The sequence below is a fragment of the Sturnira hondurensis genome, unplaced genomic scaffold (genome assembly GCF_014824575.4).
Source record: "Sturnira hondurensis isolate 20B ecotype Veracruz unplaced genomic scaffold, ASM1482457v3 Scaffold0009776, whole genome shotgun sequence".
Taxonomy (NCBI): domain Eukaryota; kingdom Metazoa; phylum Chordata; class Mammalia; order Chiroptera; family Phyllostomidae; genus Sturnira; species Sturnira hondurensis.
Genome location: NW_028082407.1, coordinates 867608 through 882099, shown reverse-complemented (window position 1 = coordinate 882099; position 14492 = coordinate 867608). Strand labels below are relative to the sequence as shown.

At 51.2% G+C, this 14492-nt stretch overlaps 1 pseudogene; it reads right to left on the bottom strand.

The window, feature by feature from the left end:
• Positions 1-4539: 4539 nt before the first annotated feature.
• Positions 4540-13847, bottom strand: LOC118995112 (mitochondrial-processing peptidase subunit beta-like; annotated as a pseudogene).
• Between the last annotated feature and the right edge of the window lie 645 nt (positions 13848-14492).

Sequence of the window (14492 nt, the reverse complement as noted above, 5' to 3'; positions counted from 1 at the left end):
AGCCCAGGATTGTCCTCTGCAAATGAAGCAAGCAGAAACACCAAAGAGAAAAGTACCATGGCATCAAATGCTACAGAATTCTGTTAACCTTGAGTTGGAAGATTTAAAGGCAATTCCATAGCTCATCCAGCCCCTCCAGCTTTCAGGCCAGGTGGGCCCTGACAGAAACACCTGTGACTGACTGGCCCGGCCTGTGCTGGTTGCAAAGGGTGGAAGGTCTCAGCAGCAGCTAGGGCCAGCCCACCACTTTGTCACCTTGGTCTTGGCACTGCTGCCTCTTCCTGGGAGAGGCAGTGCCCCTCCTCCTTCCTTTGGAGACAAAGGCAGTGGGTATCTGTGACAGCGGAAAGAGGAATAATCACATCCACAGAAGGAGGGCATTTCTCCTGGTGCAGGTAACAGGGGTGACAATTCTACACAGTGTTTTTGGTTTGCAGCCCAGTCAGTCGTCGGTACCGTAACCACCTTCTGGTTGGCTCTGCAGAGGGTTTCCTGGGGCGCAAAGGCGATTCTGCCCTGTTCGAACCCTTTGAAGGGTTGGGACCTACGTCCCGCACAGTGGCTGCCACTCGATCTTCAAGTGGCAAATGAAGATATCTGACAAATGAAAGATATCGTTCACATTTTTTCTTTTACAAGAGTGATACCCATTCATTTTAGAACATCAGAAAGCAGGTAACATTACACTTCCCCTGACCTCTGTCTGCACCCACCAGATTTCTTTCTTATACACACAGTGAATAAGCAGGTGAAACATTTCTTTACTGTAAAACCTGCAAAGTTACAAAGTCTATTAGGCTTTATATAAGTTAAGCATTTATATGTACCCTATGGTAAATTGTTTTATAATCCTGTCAAATATTCATCTTTATCACAATTTTAAACATTTATCTTCTTTTTAAAAAAGATTTATTTATTTATTTATTTATTTATTTTTAGAGAGCGGGCAAGAGAGGGAGAGAAACGTCAATGTGAGTGAGAAATGTCAATGTGAAAGAGAAACATTGATTGACTGCCTCTTGCACACCCCCAGCTGGGGACAGGGCCCGCAACACAGGCACACACGCATGCTGGGAATTGAAACAGCAACCTTTCACCTTGCAAGGTGACTCCCAACCAATGGAGCCACACTGGTCAGAGCTACCTCTTATCTTAAATATCTTTAACACAAGGGATGTCAGGCTTCCCAAAAGGATTTCCATAGAGGTCAGTGGGCTGAGCCTGAAAAATCTGTTCTCCACCCACCATCCCCCTAACCTGGGCAAGTCACAGAGTTCACACCTGCAGCAGAGGTAGGGCTCCAGGCAGCGAGGGACACACCTCCCGGCCTGGGTCCTAGACACCAGGACTGGTGGCTGAGGCCCTACTGTGTGGTGGGCCTGAGCTGGACCTGCAGCCATTTGTCCTGCCAGGGAGGCCCTTCCTGTGAGGTGGGGGCAATAACAGCTCCCCCTGGAGTGGTTGTGGAGATGAACTAACATGTGCGAGAGCAACAGCCCGAATCTAAAGAAGTCTGTCCCAGCGCCCTCCGTTCCGAGGTTCACTTTTGATCCCACTGTCTGCTCCTCTCGCCTAGATGTTGAAGCAAAGGGGCCTGGGAAGTCCAAAGGCTGTTACCCTCCCCCCTCTGCCTCCTTTGGCCTAACGGAAATTTGGCTCTCACAGTGGGTCAGATGAGATTCAGCTGCCCACAGAGGAAACCCCAAGTCTCACAGTACCTGGTAGGAGAGGCGGGTGGTGTGCTGCCCGCCTGCTGGTTCCGGCCCCTCCTTTCTCCCTGTCTCACCCTCTGCAGATGAAGCTTCCATCCTAGAAGACGCTCCGTGGCCGAGGGCGCACTGGCCACCTTGCCTAGAGTTAAGGCAGAAGAAAGGGCAAGGAGCTGGCTGCCGCAGCTCCTCCCTGGAAGCCCACCGGCAGCCTCACTGCAACCCCCGGGCCACGGCGCGGTCCAGCAGACACAACTGATTTGCAGAAAGGGTGGGAAAAGTAATTGTTCAGTGGAATCAAATGACAATTCCTCAGAACTGGGCTTTCCCAGGGTCTCACATGACAACCGAAATCCTTAGAGGCCCCAGAAATGCTGGTTGACAAGGGAGCGGATTATTTTTCCTTCTTAACAATTTTTGGGGGGATACGCCCTACACCTTTCGGGGCCCTCTGCCTGCTGGTTTCGTTGCTGTGGGGGACCCTCCAGGACAAGTCATTTTCATCCAGGGTTATTGTTCCCTTTGCTCTTTCTGTCAAAGGGAGAGGGGAGGGATTTGAGTTGGCGACCATTGCCTAAGGCAATGTCGCGAGGTTCTGTGGGTGCATTCCCAGGAGATTTGTTTGACCCCCAAGAATGAATGTCCCTGTTGAGAAGGGCTCCTGGGGGCTAATGGGGCTCAGACGTAAAAACAGAGCCCAGCAGCCGCTTCTACACAAGGGCCACCCACATCGGCCCAGCTTCAGGGAGAAGCCTGCACCAGGTCTGTGCCCTGAGCCAACCTTTACTTAGATATGGGTTCCTGGAATCCTATTCAACCAATAGGACTGGGGCCTTCCCAACTGGTACTGCATAGCAATAGCCCAATTAATCTTCACAGACCAATCAGAGTGGCTCCACTCTAACCAATCAGGACTGCAGCTGCATGAAAATGGACCAATCAGAGCCCAGGGGAGAGAACTCCAGCCTACAGGTCGGCTCCCCGCGGGCTCAGGCAGCCCCTTTTCAGTTTCCAAGAATCCTGGAGGTTGTGTCTCCCCGCTGGGCTCTGCTGTTCTGCTCTGCTGTTCTGCAGCCGCGCTTATTGCAATGCAACTGTTTGCACGGCATAAAGTTCCCTCCTGCAACGCGCCCCACACTGGGAATTGCTGCTGGTGTGGCGTCTGCGCCAGTGACCACGTTGATGCTCGGACAAGCAGAGGACCCTCGTTTGCTAGGGTGTCCGCCTGGCAGCTGGAACAGAGACCCTGTGTGGCTGCGGCCTAACTAAGACGGTTTACTTCGCGTTCGCTGAAAATTCAGGTGGGAGCTGTTGGGGGGCTGCCACAGCCAATCCCTGCCCACCAGGGACCCTGTCTTCTATTTTGTCATCCTGCCATCTTCCAACAGGGCTCCTAGCTCCCAGGTGGAGATGGTGCCCGGGCCACAGTCCAGAAGGAGGTAAGAGAAGGTCAGGGGAGGCCTCTTTCTTTTTAGAACGAAAGGAAGAACCTGCGCAGGCCACCTGCCCCCCCCCGCCCCCTCTCTCCCCAGGACGTGGTCGCACAGCCCTGCTTGAGGACAGACTGGGACTCAGAGCGGTGGCCACGCGTTCAGCGCCAACTGACCACTAAGAAGGGTCTGCCGCCCCTGCGTTTGAGCGATATGGCAAAACTTGTGGAAGCTTCTCCTTGGAGGCAATGTTTGCCTTACTTTTCAGGAAAAGGCAGAAGGCCCTTCGGGATTCCGAAGGGGCAGGCGAGTGAGAATCAGGCCTTGCCGGCAGGGGGCGGTTAAGCCACGAAAGAGGCCCGTATCCTGCGGCAGCCGGGTGCTGCAGGAGGGGTCTGACGGCCCGGGACCGCTTCTGGCCAGTCACAGCCCTCTGACCCAGCCACCCTGCTGTCCAGGCCCAGAGCCCCAGCGGGTCGCAGCCCTAAGCAACTGCTGCCGCACTGATCTCCTGAACGTCTGACCCGTGAATAGGGAGGAAACAAAAATGCCTGCTTTGAGCTGCTAAGTTCGAGGGTAATTTGTTAAATGACCATGTGTTCTGTCCTTGAAGTATTCTGTAAACAGAAGGGAATGTTTAAACAAGTATTCGAGAATAAGAATTTTTAAACGTTGAAGTCATCGGTCCCCAGGGGTGAGAATATTGTTACCCAGGTGGAAGTAGACCTTGAACTAAGGGATGTGAATAACTCGTTTTTACTCCCAGAACTCTTTTCAGTTTCGTACTCAACGTTTTCCCCAAGTTTTGATGGAGAAGAATGTCAAGCCCATTGAGAAGCTGAAAGATTAATACCAAGAGGACTTCTTATTCCTTCCGCTGAGGTGATACAACAATGAATATTTTGCCATATGACAAATATATGTAATTTGCTGTACCATTGGACAGAAAATTGAAAAATAAATGCCCTATTTTTAAATAACGTCTTTCCTGGTCGTGCAGTATATTTTTATTGCATAATCTTGTAAAATGTAGAAAATGAAAGGAAAGTTCGTCCAAAACCCAGCTGCCTACATGAACTGTCCTGATTCATGCTTGGCCTGCGGAGAAAGCTTCGCCTCTGAACTTGGTTCTCATTGGGCAGGGCTGCCCTCTAGTGTCTGCTGGGCGAATAGTCAGGAGGGCGGGTTCCGGTTCTGCAGTCTCTTGTGGGCATAGGTTGAATTGATTCCTCAGACTCTATACGTATGGATGGATGAATATGTGTGTGTATATATTCAGATTACCTATATGAATATATATTTACATTATAGTATATATAATATTGCATATAATATAATATTTGCATTAGCTTTTTAACCGTGAGGCCAGCACATGTTACTGCGAACGCCGTTGAGAGCTGCTAGCTGCTGCACGGCCGAACGGCAGCGGCAGCGGCACGACTCCTCTCCTCTGCGCATTCGGTCCTCGCTTCTCCAACCGTCTCGGCACACACAGCACCGGCTCTGGCGTCAAGCTCAGGGATGGGAATTCTTCTATTCCCGCGCGACAGGTGCCCACCGATGTCATCACAAGTTGGAGCAGAGCCACGGAGTGGGAACAACATGTTTGTTTTCAGAAGGTTTTTGGCTCATGCAGCTTCCCTTTCGGTGACATTTGTGCAGAGTCATATCCATTCTTTGGGAACAACATGTCGCACGTCTGCAACAGCGGCCGGTTCACAAGCCGTGCAGAGCCCCCGCCATCCTGTGTCTCTGTAGGAAGTGTGGAAGGGCTGGAAGTGGTGACAGAGTTGTGTGACAGGGGGGCTGGGTGGGCCTGCCAGACAGATTCACTCCTGCTCGAAAAGAGCGCTCCGGGTGCGACCAGTGTGCTTGCAACCCCAGGCAGACCCGGGGGAGCCCAACCAACAGGCTCACAGCTGTTGCAGGCTGTGCCGGAGCCTTCCTGTCACCTCTCCCTCCAGTCTCACTTCCTGTGAGTTTGCAGGGAGGCAGAGAGAGCACTTCTCTGTGTGTGGACCCAGAGTCACCAGAATGGAACGCCTGATTCAGGCAGCTCACCGTGAGAAGTTCATGGAGCCGCAGAGAGTGCCACCCTTGGCCCCTTAGAATGTGCAGTTACACGATCCACCGAGTCCGTGCAATCTGTAGACTTGATACCGTTGGTTGGTCTAAAAGTCGTCCAACCCAGTACAGTATTTTGATAAGTTGTGGCATGAAGATAATCAAAAACAACTTCTTGGAAACTGGTTTCACCTTCCTGAGTCTCTCTAAGGATGACTCCACGCTTGCGCTCAATCTCTGCTTCTCCCAATGTGCTGTTTTGTATTATATCTGCAAGAATTTCTACAGCTTTTGGCAAATCACTAGAAAACGCTGTGGTGTCATATCCAGCCTGCTCTCTGGCAGTGCAGGCATTGAGGGGAACACCTGTGGTTTCAGTCTCAAGTTCCAGATCTCACTGGGGTCTCTTTGTGGTGCCCTTTAAACCCATATGCTCCTGAAAGGGAGTGGCACACCCACTCCCAGCATCCACCCAGGGCCCGTGGTGCATGGTGAGAGCCTGGAATCTTCAGAGGCCACTCGGAGTCCATTCTCCAGACATGTTACCGGTGTTTCAGGAACATTCAGAACAACTTGTGTAGCAGCCTTTGTACTTCTCAGTCTGTTCCTCCAAAATTTAATGACCACTCAGCAGCACCTCCAACCAGGAACCCCTTTGGTGAAACCCCAGAGCCATAGCCACCGCCACCTCCTCTGCTGGGCAGAAATCTGAGTTTCTGAAACCACAGAACAGCGTTCTCTGGCCCACACCTGGGAATTTATCAAAGTCTCGGGTGAGGCCTCACCTGAAACAGCTGTCTGCCTCAGCTGTCCTTGCTGTGCTGCTTCCTTTAAGTGGGGCCCAAAGTGAGGGGTGCCCCCCCCAGTCCACGCTGGCAGCTGCACCCTGAGTACGGCCACACGGGGGCGCCAGCACATTTCCTCCCCAGCTGAATGCATGTACCTGATTTTTTCTAGATTCTCTTCCTTCCTTTGGTTCATCTTTCTTACCCTTTTTTCCTCCACTAACATCTTTGTCTTGTGTACACTTTACACCTTCTAGAACTTCTGGTGTAAACTCACTTCATTTTGTTCTTTTTTCATTCTACCAGTTTATGCCTCATTGCAAATTGGTGTGTTCAAGTATTCATGTTCGTGTAACAAAACTCTATAAAATGTATAGAAGAATTCCCCCGCTCTCTGCAGGAAGTCACACTCTCCTTACAAGCAGTAAGTGGATGAGCAATTTAAAGATTTCAAGTTTACTCTCCTGCCCTTCAATCAGGGAAGATTCCAGGGAGATAGTTTGCCTTTGTCGTAAGAGTGTGGGGAGTGGAGGGGAAAGGGAGCAGGGCGTGTGAGGATGTAAAACCCTGTGAGCATCACTTTGGATTGGGCTTAAGTGCAATGAAGATACAGGACCCGTCGCTCCCAGCGTTTTTGCCAACAGTCTTGTCTCGGCCTCATTCTGCCTCCCTCTCGAGGAGCTCCAGAGCCTCATTCTGTAGAATGTGAAATAGTCTCAAACCCTCTGCTTTTCTGGCACAACAAGAGAACTACAGCGTGGCAACTAGAATGATGACGTGACAGCTAGGACCATGGTATGACAGCTAGAACGAGGAGAAGCATGTCTCACAGTGCTCACCATGTGGGCTAACCGGGACCTACACTCGCCTCCCTGCACCAGCAGGTGGGAGCCTCTCACGCATGTGACCTCTGCCGCTGCCCAGTGCCAGAGCCAGGTGTCGCTGGGTCCCAGGCAGCTGCTCCACTGCAGGTGCCCCGAGTTCTCTGGGCTCCAAACCTGTGGGGATGAATAAGCTCCACCCAGATAGGCCTCGGCCCCCAGTTCTTGTTTCCACCACACTCTCCTTTCCTCCCGGTCTACCCGACAGTGACATACGTGGCCCAGTGACGGACTCCATGTTCGACTCTGAGGGAGCGGTCACATCTACCTTGGGACTGGCATCAACTCACTAATTGTGATTTTCACGGAGCACCTTCAGGCTGTCTGCTCCTGAGTGGACAGACACTGAGGCTCCACCAGTGAGGTCCCGAGCCCCACCCTTGTGGAGTTCACAGTTCAGTGGGACTGGGTTGAAAAGCACAAATGAAAATTCTGGAAATTAAAACTATAACTTCAGAAATAAAACCTAGATGGATGGCTTACATACATTTCTGTCTTTGGGGTACAGAAGGATCTCCCCTTCAACGTGCACTCCTCCTTAAAACATGATTGCCACCCCCGACCTTCTCAATGTTGACCTTGGTCATCTAAATGCACCTTTTACGAAAGTGAATAGACAAGTCACAGCTGGGAAACAGTCCCGGTGGTTTATAATTGACAAAAGATTTAGCCAAAAAGATGAAGAACTTGCATGGATCCAGAAGAAATAGACGACCCAATAGAAAAATTGCAAAAGACATGACATGCAACTCTGAAAGGAGGAGAAGCTTTTAGCCTGTTCGTGTATGGAGTGATCCCCAGTTTCCTGATGCATTAGGAAATGAAAACTAAAGCCACAATAAGGTAATTTTTATAGGCAATTCATTGGTAAAATTAAGATGTTTGGGTTACCAAACACCATAGAAGTGGACCCATTGTTGGGGGTCGAGGAAGTATGAGCTGGGGTAACCACTTGGTAAGCAGTTTGACTATTCTCAGTGGTTGAGCGTTCACGCACTTGAACTCCCAGGCACTGGGGAAGCTCGTGTGCGTGAGCCCCAGGAGGCGTGCCTAGACACTGTTCATCCAGCAAAAACTGATCACGTGCTCTGTGCCCACTGGTGGGAGCCAGAATGTGAAATGTGGTGTGTCCTCACCCTGGGATGTTTCACAGCAATGAAAGGGAGGGACCCACGTCTGCAGGTGGCATGCCTTGCCGAGTCTTCGAAACAATGATGAGTAGAAAACTTGAGTTCCAGAAAACTGTGCAGAATAATGGCATTGTAAATACAAGCCACACTGAGCGTGTGGGTTAAGCACACATCTCTCTTTACCTCCCCTGCTTATCTTTGATGAGGAAGAAGGGAAGCACAGATGCCAAGTGACAGCCACTGCCCCTGGGGAGCCATGGGGACAGGAGAAGGCAGAGGATGGGGCAGGGCACAACAGAGAAATGGAAGTTATGAGAAAGATCAAGTCTGTCTATCGGAGGGTTCGTTCCATTATGAATAAATAAACTGATCCACACATAAATTACCGAGGGCCCACGTTTTATAAATAATCGGAGCCTCGCAGCCCTGTGCTGACAGGTGGCCCTCACTGCACCCCCCTCACTCCGACCAGGAGGAGCCTCAGCCTGAGCTCGCGGCTTCTCGGGCTGCGCCCAGCGTGTCCCAGCTCAGTCGCCTGTCACAAGGAAGTTCCTTGTTTCATCTTCCAACCAGTGGTTAGGACAGGAAGCTTTCCGTGGGGTTTTTAAACCACAATTAAAAGTTTTAAAGTTCATAGAACCATACATTAAAAATGTGAGCATTACATGTAAGTGACACCCCAATAAAGTTGATTTTTTTAAAAAAAGAGAGACTATGACCTCACTCTTTGAAGAGCCACTGGATAGAAGGATTTTAAACTTTCATTGTGACTCCAATGAATTAAAAAGACAAATTCACTGAAACTTGTGGGGGACTTAATCTGACCAAGTGTGAGGAAGACTTTGCAAAGGCGAGGGAGAGGCCAGCACCGTAGGCGGTGCCCGGCTGGCGGCAAGCTCCAGTCCCAGAGACACGCCAGGGACCTGGACCCAGTGTGGCCAGATCTTTTGGACTTAAGATGAAATGCAAGACTGGCGTGTGTTCTACTGCTGTTCACATGTTGAGACAAACTCCAGTAAAAAACACACTGCTCTGTTGGCCAGACGTCCCCGGGGCGGGGGCGGGGGGGGGGACTGCTGGTGCGGTCCCTGTACACGACATCAGTTTTTTCCTTCCTCTTTTTTTTTTTTTTAGCTCTACAGAAGAGTGACATTATCTGTAGAAAATGCCTATCGTTTCCAGGTTTTTGAAGAATGTGGTTAACATCTTTATTTTCATGAAATATTTTATTTGCTTTTCTTTGAAAATTACGAAAGGCAACATGTTCACACATACCTCATACACATATGTTTCATGACAGCATTATTCATAATAGCCAAATGTCTGTCAGCAGTTGAGTGGGCAGGCAAAACACAGGCTATCCTGTTAACCAGTTAGCATCTGAGGCTGTAAAACAAGTAAAAAGTTTACTTGGGGTCATAGAAGACTCGAATCTGGGAGGCCCAGGTTCAGGGGAGGCCTGCAGTGGGCTCCTCAGGGCCCTAACCAACGACCTTCCTGGAGCACGGGGTTGTTCTCCTGAATGTCAGGCAGATGAAATCCTTGTGTGCCAAGGTCCAAACAGTTCAAGCATGTGCATTGACTTAAAAGAGAGAAGGGCATTATTTGAACTCAGGACGGTGTATAATAAATTGCTTTGCGGTTATTGTGTTATTCTTTCCCTCGGTGTGCAGAGAAAATAGCCCCTTGGTTACATTAGGGGAGGAGACCCCACAGTTAGGCAGTCATCAGGGGCCATCGTACAGCCAGCTATTGCTTTTTCCTTTTCATTCGAGAGAGAGAGGAAGAAAGAGAGGGAGAAACATCTATATGAGAGAGAAACATCCATCAGCTGCCCTTCATATGCGCCCAGACTGGGGACTGTACCTGTAGCCCAGGCATGCGCGCTGACCAGGAGTCAAGCCGGGGACTTTTTGGTTTAGGCAACCACGCTCCAACCAACCGAGCCACGCTGGCCAGGGCTGCCTTTGTTTTCGCGGGTCCTGTCTTGTGGGACTCGCGTGCCTGCTCCGCGAGAGCCTACACCCTCAGGTGTCCCCGGACCTGCTCATTCGTGGCAGCGGCCGACTGGTCATCGAGATCTGGGCTCCCGCCGCTGTGCTGGAGTCACCGAGTGACCCGGGGTTTCCCCCAGTTGCCCATCTGCGAGAGGGAGTCCGAGGTGGCTTCCCTGCGTGGCGCAGAATGTGACCGCGGGGCGCCTGTCTCCTAGGCCTGCCGGAGCCCAGGGCTGCCCTTTGAAACCTTGTGGCGTTTCCCAAGCTACACCGCCAAGGCGGGGTCGCAACTGTGCTCGCGAGACTTGGAACTGGGCTCGTCTGCTGGAAAGAGAGGGGGACTCCGAAGAGATTGTGTAGGATAGGCTTTCAAGGAAAAAAATTAAAGGATGCATTATTTAATAAAGGGAAGAGACAAAAATGTAGAGATATTTCAGTGAATACCAAGAAAAGCTGTTACTGAAAATCAAAAACATTCCTGGACTTTATTACTTATTTTTCTTCAAAAAATCTTACTGGTTTAACTGGTATCACTTACAATCAAAATTCCACAGGAGCCCTGGCTGGTGTAGCTCAGTGGATTGAGCATGCGCCCAAGAACCAGAGGATTGGGTTCGATTCCCAGTCAGGGCACATGCCTGGATTGCAGGCCAGTTCCCAGCAGGGGACCCATGAGAGGCAACCATACATTGATATTTCTCTCCCTCTCTCCTTCCCTTCCCCTCTAAAGGTAAATAAATAAATAAAATCTTTAAAATTTTTCACAGGAAATTGCTCACTGGGTCCAGCGCTTGCTTAGGAGACTGTTCAGGTGGAGGAATTTCTTTTAACTTCAGAAAGGAAGGGTCAGATACAACCGTCTCGAGACCAGTGGCAAAAGAGAAGACTTCTACCTTCTCAGAAGGGGGTGGTGGCAACGGGGTGTGTGTGTGTGTGTTTGCGTGTGCATGTGTGTGTTGGGGCAAGGACAAGTATGTACGTGCACATGTGTGTGCTGGGTGGGGGTGACAAGGGGTTCACTGTTTGGGGTGTTCTGTTAAAGGGTGAGACATAATTGTCGCTAGGTAGTTTGATTTCCTCGGAGCAAGCGAGGGAAACGCGGAACTCACATCCAGCGCCCTGTCCCACTCCTTGGTTCACCCCATGTTGATTTCGTCTTTGCCGTTGGCTGCCTTATCTGGTTGGGTTCCTGTCAAGCTCATCCTGTTTACAGCTGCATCTACAAGATACTGCGCTGCATTTTAACATTCAGCAAGAACAGCACTTAGTAACTACCGCCCAGACCTCGAGACCCGTTTCCTATCGAACAAGGAGACTGAGCAGCAGGAAGGGCCCCTAGGTGATGTTCACACTTGTCACATTCCTGTTTGTTGACTCTCCACCCTTTTTTATATGGGCAAGGAGGTGGCCGACCTGGTGCCTCAACCATGTTCTTGCATCTCGATGCCAAGATGCGCTTCACCGTTAGCCACAGTCTGAGCCAGGAGAGCCGGAGTCCTCACAACAAACAGAATTTTTGAAGGTTCTAGAAAGACCACTCATCTTTCTAGTTCTGTCTGGGGCTGATGTGAGGGCTGTGGTGCCTCCTTTCTCACACTCCACGCCTGTATTTTTGCTTAGACTTTCCCTTGAAAACTGGGCACAGTGGAGGGCAGTTCTCTCTGTCCCTTGGACTTTGAGATAAAATTGACACACCACACGAGGTAAGTGTGAGATGCACAGCATAATGACTCAGGTACATTGCGAAGTAATTACCACAATAAGTTTAGTTAACATCCATCACCTCATATAGATACAAAGAAAAGAAAGAGATCTTTTTTCCTTGTGATGAGAACTTTTAGGATCTTAGCAACTTCCAAACACACCGCCCAGCAGTGTCAACTCTGGCTGCGTGTCGTACCTTCCGTTCTCAGAACTTCTCTGAGAAGAGAAGGTACTCATAGGCCGACGTGTGTACCTTTCGACCACCTTCATCCAGTTCCCCCACTGCCCGTCTGTGGCAGCCGTTGATCTGGTCACTTTTTTTCTGTGATTTTGTATGGCTCTGGTTCAGCTGGGGAGCACGCCCCGCACCCCTCCCCAAGCGCTCCGGGCCTGACCAGGAGCGCTGAGGGGCGCTAGGCTGGTCAGAAGGGTGGGGAGGAGGCCTGGGCCAGCAGGTCCCGGGAGGAGGCACCCCCAGCGGCAAGCCCTGCACCCTCCGCTGTGAGCAGGGCTGGGGAGAGCCACCACAACAGCCGCCTGCCCGCCACCTCAGTGCCCCTCTGGCAGGGTCAGGGGCCCATCAAGAAACCCGCTGTGCATCTGCTAAACAAAAAATTCCACTTTTCTCTCTACTGGACTCTGTCTCTGGGGGTGCTACCGAGGAGTGATGAGCAGTGGGCCCCCCTGGCTGTTCGGCTACATTGAGACTCGAGACATGAATGAGAGCATACGATGTTTGCCTTTCTCTGACTTACTCCGCTCCGAATAATGCTCGCAAGGTTCGTATGACCCAGCAATCCCACTTTGGGGAGTACATGCAAAGGAAACAGAGTCACTGCATTGAAGAGACATTTGAACCCCCATGTCCAAGGCAGCGTAATTTATAATCTCTTAGACGCGGAGACAACCTAAGTGCCCAGCAGTAGATGAATGGATAAAGAAAATGTATGTATGTATAATATTGTATATAAAATACACAATGGAATATTACTCAGCCATTAAAAAGGAAGGAGCATCATGTGGGGACATGTCTTTCGCAAGGACGTAAGGAGAGAGGGAAACATTTAGAAAATGATGAAACCGTGGAAAACGCATTGCAAGGAAAGGTGCAGGGATGGCTTGATTGCATTCTTGACACACAAATATGATTAAGGGGCAGGAGGGTCAGAGGTTTTCCCTGCCGTCTGGCTACAGGGGGAGCTTGTAACCAAACAACTGGCGGGGCCCCACCGCTGGGCGCCAATGGGCAAAAACTCTAGAGACAGAGCCCAGTTGGAAGGAAAGGGAGTCTTGTATTTTAAAGGACATACAGTTTGAAATAAGGGCAGGTTTCTGCCTCAGTGTCTGTCTGAGTCTCCCAAAGACAAACCACCTTGCCGCCTTCTGCCCGCTCAGGTGGAGGTGGCCCGGGGACCCTCCTCCCACCCAAAGGCGCCGTCCTTCAGGAAACACGCGAGGCTCAGCTGGTTTCCAGTCACAGTCCGGCTTCGGGAGCCCATCTGAGTCTGTCCAGGAGCCCTTCTCCTGGGGTGCCGCCCTCCTCCTCCCACGGCTGCCCTCTGGCGGGTCCCTGTGCCCGGCTGGGCACGCACCGCACGGCGCGGCTCCAGTCGCCCACGCCACGGCGGCTTCCCGTGAGGATGCGGGGCGAGGAACGGTCGTTGTCTGGACATGCAGCTTCCAGGACGGGCCTGCCAGTCCACAAAACCTCATCCCGCACATTCGTGCGGTGGGTCCAAGGCCCTGTGCGACCCCAGTGGGCGGAGTGGCGGTGACAGCAGGAACTGCCCCTGAGGGGCCCCGTGGGAGAGCGCAGGAGCCCAGAAGGCCCAGGGAGGCCTCCTGAGGCTTCAGCAACTTCCACGCGAGGGAGGGGCGGAGGCTCATCGCCAGCAGTGCAGCTCCCAGGACCCACTGGCCCGAGCCCCCATCTCCCCTCTTACCAGCCTAGCATCAGCTGCATTCCAGGTGGGCCCTGGGGTTTTGGGGGAGGGGCGCCGAGGACGTTCCCAGACCACGAGGTCCTCGGGGATGGGGCCCAGGGACTCCAGCGGACTGGAAAGAGGGGAGAACAGCCTGGCGGTTCCATGCGCTCGCCCTTTGCAGGCTGTCCCCAGAATCCCTGCGCACCGGAAGTAGTGCGTCATCGCCCTGGTTGTCAGGGCCACGTACACTGGTTCAGTGGCTGCCACTTTCGTGCCTTGTCATTATTTATCAAGAGCGGGGTCCCCACGTAGCAACACAACCTTACATTAAAGCAGGTAGCTGGGTACCTGCTACGTCCAGTGCTAACCAGGTCGGCTGACACAGTCACGGCTTGGGGACAAAGGCTTCACAGAAGCGTTTTCTAACCATGTCGGTTGACACAGTCATGACTTGGAGATGACGGCTTCACAGAAGCGTTTTCCAGCAGGACGGACGTGGCATTAGTGGATATATGGTGTTGCTTTTATTCTTACTGTTTCTTAGTATTCTAACCTTTGCACTTCTGATAATTTGGAATCTCCTAGAATTAATGACCACTCTCAGAGAAAAAACAACAGTTGGCTCAAGTCCTAAGCAATATCACCCTGGCTGAATTAAGGCATCGTACTTTACTTATTTGTTCCTGTGAAAGCCACCCAAGAAAGAACAGTTCAGGGAAAAATATGTATTCCCACAGAACTGCCTCATAGAATAGCAAAAACCCCTTTAAGAAAATAGCCCCTGATTGTCAAAGAGTTGTTAGAGTAACAGCCCCTCCTTTACCTTGAATAGGAATATATATCAATTAGAATTAGACAGGCATAAAA